Source organism: Zingiber officinale, chromosome 11A, assembly GCF_018446385.1.
Source record: "Zingiber officinale cultivar Zhangliang chromosome 11A, Zo_v1.1, whole genome shotgun sequence".
NCBI lineage: Eukaryota > Viridiplantae > Streptophyta > Magnoliopsida > Zingiberales > Zingiberaceae > Zingiber > Zingiber officinale.
This window is the reverse complement of record NC_056006.1, coordinates 41,236,246-41,254,827: the sequence shown is the minus strand read 5'-3', so window position 1 is coordinate 41,254,827 and position 18,582 is coordinate 41,236,246.

The following is an 18,582-nucleotide window of genomic DNA, read 5'->3' as shown; positions in this document are numbered from 1 at the left end:
CATCGACCTAGGGGCACTTAGGAGCCCATCCCTTACTAGGCCCGTTTCTTTGACCAAGCCCATCCCTGGTACAAGCCATACAAAGTAAAATAACATATCATGTTTCTTATCATATCATAGCATATCATGTTCTTGTCATATCATGAAGAGTGCTCTTAATCCCAACTTAAGGGAAGCATCTCTTAGGCTTTTCATCATACATAAACCTTGCATAACATAATGGCATAAAGTGCACATAACATATAGCATATCATAGAGAAAACATACATGATGGCATAAGTGCACATAACATTTAGCATATCATAGAGAAAACATACATGATAGCATGAGTGCACATAACATTTAACATATCATAGAGAAAACGTAACATGATGGTACAAGTGCACATAACATACAATATGGTGACATAAAATCCATATCACATCATAAGGAGTGATTATCATACATGGTTGGGGTTTTGATTTTCCTACAAACCCTAAATCATAACTTGGCCGAAACTTGTAAGCATGATTCTAGTTTTCTTCTATCAACTTAAAGCATGAAACTTTCATACCATACTTAGTATAGCAAGAGAGACTCCTAATAGGCATAAATGAGGTTCTAACCCTAATGTTCAACCCTTGGTTGAAACCTCTTGAAGCATGATTCTAAATTTTAAATGCAACATAAGGCATGGAACTTAAACTAACAATATATATATAAGATCATACATCATGAGGAAGCATAAACGAGCATAGTTAGGTTTCAAAACTTCTCCCTAAGCCTTTCATCCATTCTTGGCCGAAACCTAAAGGGTAGGGTTCTAGGTTTTTTTTTAACACAACATGAAGCATGAAAACTTAAACTAACCATATATCAAAGATCATACATCATGAGGAAGCATAAACAAGCATAAACAAGCATAGTTAGGTTTCAAACTTTTCCTTAAGCCTTTCATCCATTCTTGGCCGAAACTTAAAGGGTAGGGTTCTAGGTTTTTTTTCATAACATGAAGCATGAAAACTTAAACTAACCATATATCAAAGATCATACATCATGAGGAAGCATAAACAAGCATAGTCAGGTTTCAAAACTTTTCCCTAAGCCTTTCATCCATTCTTGGCCGAAACTTAAAGGTAAGGTTCTAAACTTTTTAATACAACATGTAGCATGAAAACTTAATCTAACAACATCTAAGAGATCATACATCATGAAGAAGCATAAACAAGCATGGTTAGATTTCAAAACTTTGCTCTAAGCCTTATATTTAATCTTGGCCGAAACCTAAAGGTAAGGTTCTAAACTTTTTAATACAACATGTAGCTTGAAAACTTAAACTAACAACATATAAGAGATCATACATCATGAAGAAGCATAAACAAGCATGGCTAGATTTCAAAACTTTGCTCTAAGCCTTATATTCAATCTTGGCCGAAACCTAAAGGTAAGGTTCTAAACTTTTTAATACAACATGTAGCATGAAAACTTAAACTAACAATATATAAGAGATCATACATCATGAAGAAGCATAAACAAGCATGGTTAAATTTCAAAACTTTTCTCTATGCCTTATATTCAATCTTGGCCGATACCTAAAGGTAAGGTTCTAAACTTTTTAATACATGTAGCATGTAAACTTAAACTAACAACATATAAGAGATCATACATCATGAAGAAGCATAAACAAGCATGGTTAGATTTCAAAACTTTGCTCTAAACCTTATATTCAATCTTGGCCGAAACCTAAAGGTAAGGTTCTAAACTTTTTAATACAACATGTAGCATGAAAACTTAAACTAATAACATATAAGAGATCATACATTATGAAGAAGCATAAACAAGCATGGTTAGATTTCATAACTTTGCTCTAAACCTTATATTCAATCTTGGTCGAAACCTAAAGGTAAGGTTCTTAACTTTTTAATACAACATGAAGCATGAAAACTTAACAACCATAGGTAACCACAAATCCTTATCTTGGCCGAAACTTGCAAGACAAATTCCTAGGTTTTTCAAACAACCTTTAAACGTAAAGCATACGAGAGCTACTTGTACTGCAGGTGAGGGAATACTTACATCCTTTTGCTAAGAAAAATACCCTTGTTTGAGAAGTTTGCCTAAGAAGAAGATCCCCTTTAGCTTGGTTTCGGCAAATGAAGGAAAATGGTTGTGAATTTCGGTGGAAGAAGAGAGGAGGAAATAGAGAGAAGACAAAATTAAATTTTCCCTTCCTTTCTCTTATTTATGCCAAAATGAAGGAAGAAGGCAAAACCATATTCTCATTGGGAAGGAAGAAGGAAACTCAAACTTCTCCTTCTAAGTGAAGGGGCCTTCACCTTAACTACAATCTCCCTTCTTTTCCTAACAGCACAACCCTGCTGGGGCTACTGGTTATCACTTGAAATCACTTACAAAGAGGTTCAAGGTTCATTCCTTGGTTATGCCTCTTTTTGGTTCTATTTCTTTTTTATTTTTGAAAAATCTATATAAAGCCTATTTTAATCATGGAAAAATTCATAAAATTGCTAGGGATCCTATGGGTGTTACACTTTTGCTTATCACTGTATGTCATTTGGGCTTTGTAATGCTCCAACCACTTTCCAGAGATGTATGATGGCAATTTTTTCAAATTTAATAGAGAAAATTATAGAGGTATTCATGGATGATTTCTTAGTATACGGGAATGACTTTGACACTTGTTTATCTAATCTGTACAGTTCTTCAAAGATGTGAAAAGACGAATCTAGTGTTAAACTGGGAGAAATGCCATTTCATGGTTAGAGAAGGAATTGTTTTGGGGCATAAAATATCAGAACGTGGGATTGAAGTGGATCAAGCAAAAGTAGAAGTGATAGAAAAACTACCCCCACTAATTAATGTAAAAGGAGTGAGAAATTTCCTAGGGCATGCCGGATTCTATAGGCATTTTATCAAGGACTTTTCAAAAATGGCTAAGCCTTTAACAAATTTGCTAATCAAGGATGTTTAATTTTGTTTTGACAAAGAATGCATGGAGGCCTTTAGTAAAATTAAAAGTGCCCTTATTTCAGCCCCGGTAATTCAAGCTCCAGATTGGAATCTTCCATTTGAGATAATGTGTGATGCAAGTGACTTCGCAGAAGGGGCGGTGTTAGGACAATGAAAAAATAAGATTCTACATGCTATACATTATGCAAGTAAAACGCTTGATGCAGCTCAAGTGAATTATTCCACTACTGAAAAAGAACTTCTAGCCGTAGTATTTGCATTTGATCAGTTTAGATCATATCTGGTAGGTTCAAAGGTAATAGTTTATACTGATCATGCAGCTATCCGATATTTACTAAGCAAGAAAGATGCTAAACCACGACTTATCAGATGGATTTTATTACTTCAAGATTTCAACCTCGAGATTAGAGATAAGAAGGGAGCGAGGAACGTAGTGGCTGACCACTTATCCAGAGTTTGGCAAAATAAGGAAAAGGATGCAAATTTTGACTTACCTATTGATGATATTTTTCCTGATGAGCACCTTCTAGCCTTATCGAGTGCTAAAATACCTTGGTATGCAGATTTTGTATATTTCCTGGCAAGCGGAGTCCTACCCCCAAATTTCTCCAATCAACAAAAGAAATTTTTTTTTTCAGATGTGAAGAATTAAATTTGGGATGAACCCCTCCTTTATAGGAAATGCAATGATGTGATTTATCGAAGATGTATAATTGAGGAAGAAGTCAAGGATATCCTATTTCATTGTCATTCTTCTTCTTATGGAGGACATTTGGGGAGTTCTTAGACGGTAGCAAAAATCCTCAAGCAGGCTTTTATTGGCCCACTTTATTCAAAGATGCTAAGAAATTTGTATAATCATGTGATCAATGTCAGAGGACTAGAAATATTACTAGGAGGAATGAAACACCATTGAATTACATACTTGAAGTAGAATTATTTGATGTATGGGGAATAGCCTTCATGGGGCCATTTCCCTTTTCATATGGGAATAGGTTTATCCTTGTAGCAGTGGATTATGTGTTCAAATGGGTAGAAGCTATAGCCTCTCCTACAAGTGATGCGAGAACAGTTATCAAATTGTTTAAAAGCATAATTTTTCCGAGGTTTGGCGTGCCTAAGGCAGTCATTAGTGATGGGAGATCACACTTTATAGAAAGACAGTTTGAGAATCTACTCAGAAAATATAGAGTGAGCCACAAAGTAGCAATGCCATATCATCCACAAACTAATGGACAAGCTGAGATCTCCAACCGTGAAATTAAAGCCATACTAGAGAAAACAGTATCTACTTCACGAAAGGATTGGTCATTGAAGCTAGATGATGCCCTATGGGCATATTGTACTGCCTACAAGACTCCTATTGGGATGACTCCATTTCGGTTAGTTTATTGGAAACCTTGTCATCTTCCAGTAGAATTAGAACATAAAGCCTATTGGGCAATTACAAATCTAAACATGAATCTCAAGGAAGCAGGGGAGAAAAGGAAGCTTCAGTTGAATGAGCTTGATGAATTGAGATTGGATACTTATGAATATGCTAGATCTTATAAGGAAAGAATAAAGAAGTGGCATGATCAACACCTTCTCCGAAAAAGTTTCAAGGAAGGAGATCTAGTTTTATTATTTAATTCAAGGATAAAGCTTTTTCCAGGAAAGCATAAATCAAGGTGGACAGGTCCGTTTGAGGTTAAAAAGGTTTATCCTTTTGGAGCGGTAGATATTTGGAATAAAGATCTTGGATTGATTAAGGTAAATGGCCAACAGTTGAAGGAATATGTGCACGGTATGAAATTAGAAGAGAAACAAAGGTTGTATTTTTCTGAACCTCGTCCTCCGGATTGACTTTTTAGTTAAGTCCTGTTCTAGGTTTCAATTCTTCATTAGTAGTGTTTTACTTGGATTTTGTTTTGTTTTCAGGTTGAAATTTCACTTCCATGAGCTGGCCATGATTTCTTCATGGGCATGGAAGTGTGGGAGGAGCTAGAATGGAGGAGAAGTGTTAATTAGAGCAAAACAGAGCATGGTCGTGTGCTGCACACGGCCAGGCTTACGGTGCAAAAAAGGGAGATGTTTGGGCCGTGTCTACATGACACAGCCATGTGGAGTCTCTAGAGAAGAAGAGGTATGTGGTCGTGTCCCAGACACGGTCGTGTGAAGAATCTAGAGGAGGAAAGCTTCTCGACCGTGTCTCACACACGACCATGTGGGGGAACCAGTGCAAAAGCCTGCACTGGTCTTGCCATCTGACACGGCCATATGAAGAATCCAGAGGAGGAAAGCTTCTCGGTCGTGTCTCACACATGGTCGTGTACTGATTTCAGAAAAGAAGGCTATTGAGGCCATGTTCCGGACACGGCCGTGCTAGGAAAGCCGAGAAGGAGATGAGTATGGTCGTGTCTTATACATGGCCATGCATAGAAAAAGGAACTAGGTCGTGTAATGATACACGGCCCAGTCCACACCCTTAAAGGGAGTTAGGGCACGGGGTGTGGGCGGCACACGACCGCACACCCCCTTCCCTCTTCTTCCTTCTCTCTCATTTTTTCTTATCTCTAGGATTTCAGCCACCATTTCTAATTTCTTCCTCTCATTCTCCTTTTGAAGGCTCGAATCTCTTCCACCATGGAAAATGTGATGGAGGAATCCTCTTCTATAAGGAAAGGGAAGGAGAAGATGGTTGCAACAAAGGAGAAAAACTCTTGTTTTAAAAGTATTTCTAATGATTTTGGTATTGTCTTCTCTAGTGAGGAACAACGTTTTAGGTATTCTTCTTTATGTAAACATCCTCTTGTAAGTACCAAATTTATGGATGATGAAACTTTGGTAATTTTAGGGTTTAAGGATGATTAAATTGGTTGTTTGAAAGAATAGGCTGGAGTGGTTTAATGACAATGAGATATCCTACCTATCCTAGAATTGTTTTTGAATTTTTGAGTTCCATAACGGTTGATAATGTTCAAGGTGGGGGTAAACTAAATTTTTGACTGTTTAATGAGGATTATGAATGGACGTTGAGTGATTTTAATACTTGTTATGAGTTGCCTAAGAATGATTTATGTACAACTTTACCTCAGGTCGAAAATTCACGTTTTTGGCAACACATTTCTGAACAGTCACATTTTAATCCTCATAATTCTAGAGCTCTTCACATTATTAACTCCATTTTTAGATATGCTTATTTAGTCATGAAGAATATCATATTTGGGAGAGAAGACAAAGAGGGATTAGTAAGACTTGTAGATTTGTACTGTTTATGGGCAATGGTTGAGAATGTTGATATTAATTCAGGTTATTTCTTTCTTAAACATTTAGTGAAACTTGGAAAATCTGACTCTACCACACCTATTATTTTGGGTGGATTATTAACCCAGATTGCTTTGGTGTTAGGGTGATTTAAATGAATTGGAAATGATTGATAATTCTTGTAGATTAGACTTGAACTCATGTTTAGCAATAAAAATGATAAGACGCGAAGAACATGGATATAGTCTTCTTATTAAGAATAATTTCCCTTTAAAACTACCCAATCATGACCTCACTACCATTCATGTTAGGGAAAATTGGTGTTTGAAATTAGCAATTCAACATTCGAAAACATTGTCAAATTCATTTTCGAAAAGAGTCCCTTTGGTTAATCGTGATGTTCATAGCTTTAATTTTCAAGAACTTCATTCTGCTCTGGATAATATTCATAATGTTTTGAATGTGACTGAAAATTTTCTTTCTAATAATAAACCCATGGAAGAGGAACAATTTAAAAAACTGCAAGATTGCTTTAGAAGTGAGAGGGAATTGTGTGAAAAGATTTCTCGATTTATGAATTCTTATAGAACCTCTTTTGAGTTTAATGAAGATTTTCAGGGGTATATGAGGTTTTTTCAAGATGATGTTGACAAACTGTTCGAGTATCATATGTTTGTTAGAAATGACGTAAGGTGGTTTATTGATTACTTCCCTTTTATTCTGCCCGAATTTCCTGATCTACCTCCACCTCCACCATATTGATTTCATGGGACGATGAAAAGTTTGAGTCTGGGGGGGGTGTCGAACCTGATTTCTTTTTGCGTTCTAGTTTTCAGTTTTTTGCTTGTTTTCTTGTTTTCTTGTTTTCTGCACGTTTAGCTTTTGTTTTGCATTCTATTTTGATTATCTTGCTTGAGTGTTTGTTTTGATAGTCATTTGATTATCTTTTGAAATCTTGTGGCATACATCTTGAGAACATCAAAACTTCATTTATATGCTTTCTTGTCTTCAAGATAAAATGTTAGCACGTTTATTATCTAGATTCATGATGCTGTAAATGATGCTAGTAGTATGCTTAGTGTACCTCTTTTCTCTATCTTGAGTAGCATGAAATAAGCTAAGTATCTTATGAAGATGAGTTTTAGTTTTGGCTTGACCTTAAGGATCTTACTTTCACTACACTTTGACTTGATGCTTGAATGGTTGATATCATTGAATAGTCATGATTCATCTTGTTTGTTTAATACTTAGTTTCCAAGGTGATTTTTCAAACTTCATTTTGGTTACTGGATGAAGCTCAACTCATGCAAGCTCATTTGGAAAAATCAAAATATCCCATCATTTGTGCTAAAAGTACACTTGTGAAATAAGATTTGCACAATACAAATGCTTATGAAAAAAAATTGGAAAAAAAGCAATGAAAAAAAAGTGAATAAGGGATATAAAAAATAGTTGTCGTGAGTGGGTTACTGGGGAAATGACTGCTTAGCTTCTCTTGAGATTGAGCACGCCTTTGAGACCATGGGTTGATTGAGAAAAATGAACCAAGTGTTTGGTAAGTAAATGCCTATCACTGGTTACTTGTCCATCACTGGAAATATTAGGAATTCAAATTTGATGATGACTTGACTAGGACATAGATTGAAACTTGAAGAGTTTTAAGTTGTTTTTGCAATGAGCACAAGATACTTATGCTTGAGCCATACTTGACTTTTTTTTCATGATCATGCTTGTTAGTGAAAATTTTTGATAGAGTTAGGAAAATACACTATGGTTTATGAATGTGTTGTAGAACATATGAATGTAGATTGCAGCATTTTGCTTCGGGACAAGCAAAGGTTTAAGTCTGGGGGTGTGATGTGCGTAGATTGTATACACTTATTGGCATGTTTTGACGCACATTCACATACTTTGAGCATGCTTGATCTATGCATTTTCATACTTTCAGATTTCCTTTTTAGCATATTTACTCTCTTTGTTCGGAGATCTGGTTTTGTGCATTTTCTATACACAGGAGTCGAAATTGGTGAAGATTTCGTGTTCGAAGCCAAATCTGTGAGCAAAGCAAGGGGAAGGTGCCCTACCTGAACCACGCACTGCCCTGCTCTAGGGGGTTGCCCAGGCCGTGTGGAGATCACGGGCCAGAAGGCTGCAACAGGAAACGAAGTGGTCATGGCCGTGTGAACCTCACACGGCCGTGCAAGGATCTGAAGAACCCAGACATGAGAAGAATCCTAGGCCGTGTGCATCACACGACTGTTGGATTTTTCGGGCCGCGAAAACCGCTTTTTCGTATTGCGGAAACCCCGAATCACCCTAGCCAAAGGATCTCGTGCGAAGAAAAATTTGAAAACATACGAGTACGAGTTACAAAACTTCTAGATCTACATGATGAAGATTTTTACCCTTGTTGCGTGCCCTTTTTGCGTATCCCGCTCGTCCTCGGTACGCCGGATCTCGAAGTTGTCAATGTAGACAACTCTCTACATGTATCCACACGAACACACTAGGTGGAGGTGACCAAAACCAAGGTGTGCTAGCACCTATGTGGTTCGGCCAAGGAAGGAGGAGAGGGAGAGCTTGAGAGGAAGAAGATGTAAAATTCCACACTTGAATGAATAATGAAAATCAATTCACAAACCATTCAAAATGTGGCCGGCCACTTTTCTCATGTGTAACTCCCCTCATTAATGCATTAAGTTGTCATCAAGGAGAGAATGTAACCTCCATGAGGTGGCACTCACTTGTAACTCCCATGAGGTGGCAACCATGATGATGATGTGGAGTAACATCATTAGTCCACATCAATGCCAACTCACCAATGAGATGGCATAAAGTCAAGTCAAACTTGACTTTTAATCTTCCTCTCAAGTCAAGTCAAACTTAACCAAACCTCTTCCATGGTTGATCTAATCTAACCATTTGATTCAAGCCAATTTAATATATAATGAATCTAATTCATTAAATTAAATTGATTCAATGAGTCATAATCTAAATTAGACTCATTGAACACATGAATCAACTTGAGTCCAACTCAAGTTAGCCCAATTAGGATTACTCTTAATCCAATTTGATTCATCAAATGAATCTAATCCTCTTGGTTCATCATATGAACCTAATCTCCATTTAATTGTCCTTAGTGTGTGACCCTATAGGTTCTTGTAATGTTGGCAATTCCCTAAACCCATTTAGGAGCATAAGTAATGAGCGGTATCTAGCAACACATCATTACTACCCAAGTTACAAGAATGTCGAGATCCGACATCACCTTGTGACAACTAATTGTGACTCCTCACAAAATATGACAAATGTCCTTCTATCCTAGACATCTAGATTGATCAATGTGAGGCATAGACCGTGTCATCCTCTGACCAATCTAAATCTTGAACTCCAAGTAGACTCACTAAATCAAATGAGCTCAATATCCTATATTGACTCATTTGGGCATGGCCATGCACTTCGTGGTCTCACTCTATCAAGAATACCGATGTCGCTCCCGTCATATGGGAGGGATAGATCCCATCTACATCACTCACATCCCTCTGCATAATTCGTTATATACCCAGTAATCTCCTTTATAGTCCACCCAGTTACGGGTGACGTTTGACGAAACCAAAGTACATAACTCCTTATGTAGGTAACCATGGTGACTTCAGGTCTAAGGACTAGTAGTCATACTAATAGCCACATGAGAAAGTATATGACACTCATATAACGATCCATGATACTTTCTCATGGCGGGTCATTCAGTATACATTCTCTAATGTATACCCATGTCTCAACTTGATATCTCTATATCCATGACTTGTGAGATCAAGTCATCGAGTTGACCTACATGCTAGTCTTATTGCATTAACATTGTCCCTGAATGTTAATACTCGACTAGGAATGATTAAGAGTAGTGTTCCCTATATCATCTCACTATCAGTTCAACTAACCGATTGATATAGGTGAGAACCGTCTACTCAAGGATGTTATTATACTTAGTTTATTTGGCACCAATACAAGTAAGTATAATAACCAAAAACCAAATGCCTTTATTTATATAGAATATGATACAACTAGTCCAAAATACAATCATCAAATGATTGGCTCTAGGGCTCTAGCTAACAATCTCCCACTAGCACTAGTGCCAATCAGTGTAGGCTCTAAGCCCAAATGACCTAGTGTGACCATCATGCTTCCTCTGTGCCAAAGCCTTGGTCAAGGGATCTGCAATGTTAGCCTCTGTAGGTACTCTGCAAATCTTCACATCTCCTCTCTCGATTATCTCTCGAATGAGATAGAAGCGCCGTAGTATGTGTTTGGTCCGCTGGTGTGAGCGAGGTTCCTTCGCCTGTGCTATAGCTCCATTGTTGTCACAATAGAGCTCAATAGGGTCAGCAATGCTAGGAACCACCCCAAGTTCAGTGATGAACTTGCGAATCCAAACTGCCTCCTTTGCTGCCTCTGATGCAGCAATATACTCGGCCTCTGTCGTAGAATCAGCTACTGTGTCCTGTTTTGAACTCTTCCAGCTCACAGCACCACCATTAATGCAAAATACGAACCCCGACTGCGATCTATAATCATCCTGGTCGGTCTGGAAGCTAGCATCACTGTAACCCTTTACAGCTAGCTCATCATTACCTCCATATATCAAGAAATATTCTTTAGTCTTTCTTAAGTACTTAAGAATATTCTTGACCGCTATCCAGTGACTTTCACCTGGATCTGACTGGTATCTGCTCGTCATGCTCAAAGCATACGAGACATCAGGTCGAGTACATAGCATGGCGTACATGATCGATCCTATGGCTGAAGCATAAGGGATCTGATCCATGCGGTCTCTCTCCTCTCTAGAAGAGGGACCTTGAGTCTTCGAAAGACTCACGCCATGTGACATCGGCAGAAATCCCTTCTTGGAGTTCTGCATGGCAAACCGAAGGAGTACCTTGTCAATGTATGTACTCTGACTTAGGCCAAGCAATCTTTTAGATCTATCTCTATAGATCTGTATCCCTAGAATACGGGATGCCTCACCTAAGTCCTTCATTGAGAACCAACTCCCTAGCCAGGTCTTGACAGACTGAAGCATAGGGATGTCCTTCCCAATGAGCAGTATGTCATCCACATACAATATGAGGAAGATAACTATGTCCCCTACAACCTTCTTGTAGACACAAGGTTCATCTTCATTCTTGATGAAACCAAACTGTTTGATTGCATCATCGAATCGAAGATTCCAGCTCCGAGAAGCTTGCTTTAGTCCATATATGGACCTATGCAGCTTGCATACTCTGCTAGTATGCTGTGGATCTACAAAACCCTCAGGTTGTGTCATGTACACATCCTCGAGTAGGTTTTCATTCAGAAACGCAGTTTTGACATCCATCTGCCATATCTCATAGTCATGGTAGGCTGCAATAGCAAGCATGATCCGAATGGACTTAAACATCGCTACTGGAGAAAAGGTTTCATCATAGTCAATACCATGAATCTGTTTGAAACCTTTAGCTACCAAGCGACCCTTATAGATAAGTCCATCTATGTCAGTCTTTCTCTTAAAGACCCACTTGCACCCAATGGGTTTTACCCCTTCAGGTGGATCAACCAAAGTCCATACTTGGTTGGTGTACATGGATTCCATTTCGGTCTCATGGTCTCTAGCCATTTCTCGGAATCTGGTCTCATCACAGCTTCTTGATAGGTGGTAGGCTCATCCTCTATGAGCACAATGTCATCATGATCAGACAAGAGAAATGAGTATCTCTCAGGCTGACGATGTACCCTATCAGACCTGCGAAGAGGTACGTCTACTTGAACTGGTTGTTGTTTCTCAACTCCTTGTGGAACAACATCATCCACAACACTTTGTGGTTCCAGTTCAATTTCCATCGAGGCATCAGTGCTATTGTTCGCATCTTGAACTTCTTCAAGATCGAACGCGCTCCCACTAGTCTTTCTAGAAACAAAGTCCCTTTCTAGAAAGACCACAGTGTTTACCACAACTACCTTGTGCTGACTGGGAATGTAGAAGTAATATCCCTTAGTTTCCTTGGGATATCCAATAAAATAGCACTTGTCGGATTTGGGTCCTAACTTGTCTGAGACTTGACGTCTAACGTAAGCCTCACAACCCCAAATCCTCATGAAAGACACCTGGGCATCTCTCCCAGTCTATATCCTATATGGTGTCTTTATCACGGCCTTGGATGGAACTCGGTTAAGTATAAAAGCTGCCGTGTCTAGAGCATAGCTCCAAAGGTATGTCGGAAGATCTGTGTGACTCATCATAGATCGCACCATATCTAATAGGGTACGATTCCTCCTTTCGGATACACCATTCCACTGTGGTGTTCCAGGAGGAATGAGTGGGGATAGGATTCCACACTCTGCTAGATAGTCACGAAACTCATGGCTAAGGTATTCTCCACCTCGATCGGATCGAAGTATCTTAATACTCTTGCCAAGTTGGTTCTGTACTTCATTCTTGAATTCTTTGAACTTTTCAAAGGATTCAGACTTATGTGTCATCAAGTACACATAACCATATCTACTGAACTCATCAGTAAATGTCATGAAGTATCTATAACCGCCTCTAGCAGCAATATTGAAAGGGCCACATACATCACTATGTATGAGTCCTAACAAATCAGTTGCTCTCTCGCTTTGCCCACTAAAGGGAGTCTTAGTCATCTTGCCTCGTAGGCATGACTCGCATATCTCATATGATTCAAAATCAAATGAGTCCAGCAAACCATCTTTATGGAGCTGGGATAAGCGCTTGTCATTTATATGACCTAAGCGACAGTGCCAGAGGTAGGTTTGGTTCATGTCATTTGACTTGAACCTCTTGGTATTTACGTTATAGATAGAGCTCTCAAGGTCTAGAATATAGAGTCCGTTTATCAGAGGTGCACTACAATAGAACATATCGTTTAAATAGACGGAACAACATTTGTTCTTTATAGTAAACGAGAAACCTTTCTTGTCCAAACAAGAAACTTATATAATGTTCTTAGTTAATGCAGGCACATAACAACAATCGACTAACTCTAGTACAAGCCCAGAGGGCAAAGATAGACAGTAAGTCCCTACAGCAACAGCAGCAACCCGTGCTCCATTGCCTACTCGTAGGTCCACCTCGCCCTTTGTCAATGCCCTGCTATTTTTCAGCGCCTGCACATCATTACAAATGTGAGAAGCACATCCAGTATCTAATACCCATGATGTAGAAATAGATAGATTGACTTATATAACATATATACCTGAAGTAGAAGTCTCACTTCGCTTCTTCTTAAGATCCTCCAAGTATACCTTGCAGTTCCTCTTCCAGTGCCCGGTCTGACCGCAGTGGAAGCAGGTAGCATCCTTGGCGACCCCTCCTTTAGGCTTCAGTGCCTTGACTTTGCCCTTGGTTTGGGACTTTCCCTTGCCTTTGGGCTTGCCCTTGCCCTTATGTTTCTGAACCATCAGAACAGTGTTGGGCTTAGCCTTCTTAAGGTTTAGCTCAGCAGTTCTTAACATGCTAAGCAGCTCGGGCAGTGGCTTGTCAATCTCGTTCATATTGTAGTTTAGAACGAACTGACTATAGTTATCCGGCAAGGATTGCAAGATCAGATCAGTGGCCAGCTCTTGGCCAAGTGGGAACCCCAACCTTTGTAGATTCTCTATGTACCCAATCATTTTGAGTACATATGGGCTTACAGGAGCCCCGTCTGACATCTTGCACTGAAACAGTGCCCTTGAGATCTCAAATCTCTCATGCCTCGCTTGACCTTGATACAGTTGACGAAGATGTTCAACCATATCGTAAGCGCCCATTAACTCGTGTTGCTTCTGAAGCTCAGAGTTCATGGTCGCGAGCATTAGACAAGACACATCTAATGCGTCATCTTGATGCTTCTTGTAAGCATCTTTGTCAGCTCGCGGGGCATTGGCAGGAGGAGCCTCCAGAATGGGCTGCTCCAGAACGTACAGTTTACGTTCTTGAGTGAGAACTATTCTCATGTTCCTGTACCAGTCCAGGAAGTTTGCTCCGTTGAGCTTGTCCTTCTCAAGGACAGATCGTAGGGAGAAAGTGTTCGTATTCGACGTCATGGTAATCTACAACAGAAATAAAAGCAGAAATAAATATCATATTCTTAATCATTTAATTAGGCCGTTAAATAAATGATGCTCCCACTGAATTCTATAATTCATGTGGGACAAGATCCACATCATACTAACCTTTGAGTTAGCTTCGGCTAATACGCCCAAGACTTAGTATGATCGGTAGGTAACAATTACCAATTACATCTCTATGCAACTCTTGTTTATAGAATCAAAATCCGCATTTATATTAAAACTCGAGTTAGCTTTGGCTAATACGCCCGAGAATTAATATAAACGTGATTTTGTCCTACCTTTCCAACCATTGGAAGAATGCCTATAGTTGTACTCGATCCAACCGAATAAACTAGGAATACTCAATCTAATTGAGTTTGTATTCACCCATGCGTTGATAGGCGGGACCAAGATTGTCCCTCCGCACCCTACCAAGATAGTATGCGTTGCTCTGCTTTGGCAGATTCAACAAGATCATGCGATCTAGGTAGTGATGGGTATCACGGCATGGTAGGCATTTTGAGTTGTCGTGATTTAGATCTAATCTAAATGATGTTGTATCATATACTCGAAATAGATCTAATCTAATCGATAGAGTGCATCTTGTACATGATGTAGATCTAATCTAATCGTAAGGGTGCATCTTGTGCACGATTTAGATCTAATCTTAATCGCTAGGCACTAATTAATTACTTAATTAAACATGCATCATATACACAAGTAATTAACTAAGTTTTGTGATTAGTCATGGCCCTACTACGATCTTCTCAAGCCAATGAGAAGATCGGATGGTCAACCTAAGGTCAACTTCTCAAGCACCTTCCTTTTGACCACCTTGTGTTGCTCGCGCCTTCCTCGTAACTCCGTCTCGAGTGGACCTTCCACAGCTCCAATTTTGTACATTACAATTTTTGAAACTCGAGTTACATTCGAGTCTAAATCTAATTTACAACCAGAATAATAGAAAGACACGACGCGCAGGTCGCGAAAATAAAATAAAAATAAAATACAAGCACGCACATCACGTAACGGCACGCAGGCCGTATTATGAATTACAACACAATTGTCCAATCGAATTGGGTCTTTGGGCCATGACTATCACAAAATTAATATATAATTTAAAATTATATATTTCTGTAATTTTTCATAATTTTACAGATTTTATGAGTAAATTTTTCCCGGCGGTCCTGATTAGCGATTTCGGGCGCAATCGCGGAGCAAATCCCCTTGCGGGGTTAGGGGAAGTACCCCTACCCACGATCTAACCATCGCGAGTTGCACCTAAGCGATCCAAGAGCACCTTATCCCGCTGTCCCAAAAAGATTTGGGTCGAAACGATGTCGTTTCGGAAAAAACTTCTCGGTAGTCGAAGCCTACAAGTGTATAAACACTTGTGCTTCGCTTCTACGAGAAATATTACTCTTAAAACTATAAAAACCATAAATTTACAGAAATGTACAGAAGCTTTAATTTTTCATAAAAATCAAATTAAACTCGTACAAGCTTCGCACGTGGCTCTGATACCACTGTTGGGTTTTTCGGGCCGCGAAAACCGCTTTTTCGCGTCGCGGAAACCCCGAATCACCCTAGCCAACGGATCTCGTGCGAAGAAAAATTAGAAAACATACGAGTACGAGTTACAAAACTTCTAGATCTACATGATGAAGATCTTTACCCTTGTTGCGTGCCCTTTTTGCGTATCCCGCTCGTCCTCGGTACGCCAGATCTCGAAGTTGTCAATGTAGACAACTCTCTACACGTATCCACACGAACACACTAGGTGGAGGTGACGAAAACCAAGGTGTGCTAGCACCTATGTGGTTCGGCCAAGGAAGGAGGAGAGGGAGAGCTTGAGAGGAAGAAGATGTAAAATTCCATACTTGAATGAATAATGAAAATCAATTCACACACCATTCAAAATGTGGCCGGCCACTTTTCTCATGTGTAACTCCCCTCATTAATGCATTAAGTTGTCATCAAGGAGAGAATGTAACCTCCATGAGGTGGCACTCACTAGTAACTCCCATGAGGTGGCAACCATGATGATGATGTGGAGTAACATCATTAGTCCACATCAATGCCAACTCACCAATGAGGTGGCATAAAGTCAAGTCAAACTTGACTTTTAATCTTCCTCTCAAGTCAAGTCAACCTTAACCAAACCTCTTCCATGGTTAATCTAATCTAACCATTTGATTCAAGCCAATTTAATATATAATGAATCTAATTCATTAAATTAAATTGATTCAATGAGTCATAATCTAAATTAGACTCGTTGAACACATGAATCAACTTGAGTCCAACTCAAGTTAGCCCAATTAGGATTACTCTTAATCCAATTTGATTCATCAAATGAATCTAATCCTCTTGGTTCATCATATGAACCTAATCTCCATCTAATTGTCCTTAGTGTGTGACCCTATAGGTTCTTGTAACGTTGGCAATACCCTAAACCCATTTAGGAGCATAAGTAATGAGCGGTATCTAGCAACACATCATTACTACCCAAGTTACAAGAATGTCGAGATCCGACATCACCTTGTGACTACTAATTGTGACTCCTCACAAAATATGACAAGTGTCCTTCTATCCTAGACATCTAGATTGATCAATGTGAGGCATAGACTGTGTCATCCTCTGACCAATCTAAATCTTGAACTCCAAGTAGACTCACTAAATCAAATGAGCTCAATATCCTATATTGACTCATTTGGGCATGGTCATGCACTTCGTGGTCTCACTCTATCAAGAATACCGATGTCGCTTCCGTCATATGGGAGGGATAGATCCCATCTACATCACTCACATCCCTCTGCATAACTCGTTATAAACCCAGTAATCGCCTTTATAGTCCACCCAGTTACGGGTGACGTTTGAGGAAACCAAAGTACATAACTCCTTATGTAGGGAACCATGGTGACTTCAGGTCTAAGGACTAGTAGTCATACTAATAGCCACATGAGAAAGTATATGACACTCATATAACGATCCATGATACTTTCTCATGACGGGTCATTCAGTATACATTCTCTAATGTATACCCATGTGTTAACTTGATATCTCTATATCCATGACTTGTGAGATCAAGTCATCGAGTTGACCTACATGCTAGTCTTATTGTATTAACATTGTCCCTGAATGTTAATACTCGACTAGGAATGATTAAGAGTAGTGTTTACTATATCATCTCACTATCGGTTCAACTAACCGATTGATATAGGTGAGAACCGTCTACTCAAGGACGTTATTATACTTAGTTTATTTGGCACCAATACAAGTAAGTATAATAACCAAAAACCAAATGCCTTTATTTATATAGAATATGATACAATAAGTCCAAAATACAATCATCAAATGATTAGCTCTAGGGCTCTAGCTAACACGACCATGTGAGTTTTCCAGAGACAGGAGAAGCCTCGGCTGTGTGTCTCACATGACCGTGTGAGGTTCTCAGTGGCAGGGAAGGAAGCAGGCCGTGTGCATCACACGGTCGTGCTAGATTTCCAGAGGCAAAGACAGTTCTAGCCGTGTAGATCTACACGGCCATGTAAGTGGCCATTGGCGGATGTTTGCAACGACCGTGTCTCACACACGGTCGTGCAAGGCTGGAAGAGAGGAGAATGGGCAGGGTCGTGTGAACCTCACACGGCCGTGCCACGGGGCCGTGTGGCGCCCAAACTTCACCTCTATTTAAACCCTTCTTCAAGATTTGAAAGGGGAGCTTCTCCCTCTTGGGAGAGAGCGAGATTTGGGTCTTTCCTTCCAATCTTGGGAGGATTTTTGGGCGATCTAAAGGAGGATCTTCAATGGAATCGACTCTGGGAGCGTGGATTGGATCCGAAGACCAAGCTTCATCTTAGATAAGTTTTCTTTCTCTCCTCTTCTTGGATTGGGGATCAAGAAATGCTTGTAATCTTAGTATTTTTGGATTTCTCTTTTTGATTCATGGAGTAGATCTCTTTGTTTTAGGATGAGGGAGTATTTGTCTAATGAATTGATGTAAACTCGTGTGGATTTGCCATTTTCTTGCTTCTATGATATTGTCTTGTTTGTATCAATTCAATCTTGAATGAATTGTTGTGTTGTGGATCTAATTCTTATTTTAGATTGATTGTTTGAATGTCCTATGGAGCTTGTAGAGATTATCTCCCACTCGATTTTCCGAGGGAAGCACGCTAAAGGTGCAAGCCCATGTAAGGACGTTTGAGGGATAAGATTTAGGGAAAAATAGGATGATTCAAGAGGGTAGGATAGATTTAGGGATTAATCTTTATATCTTAT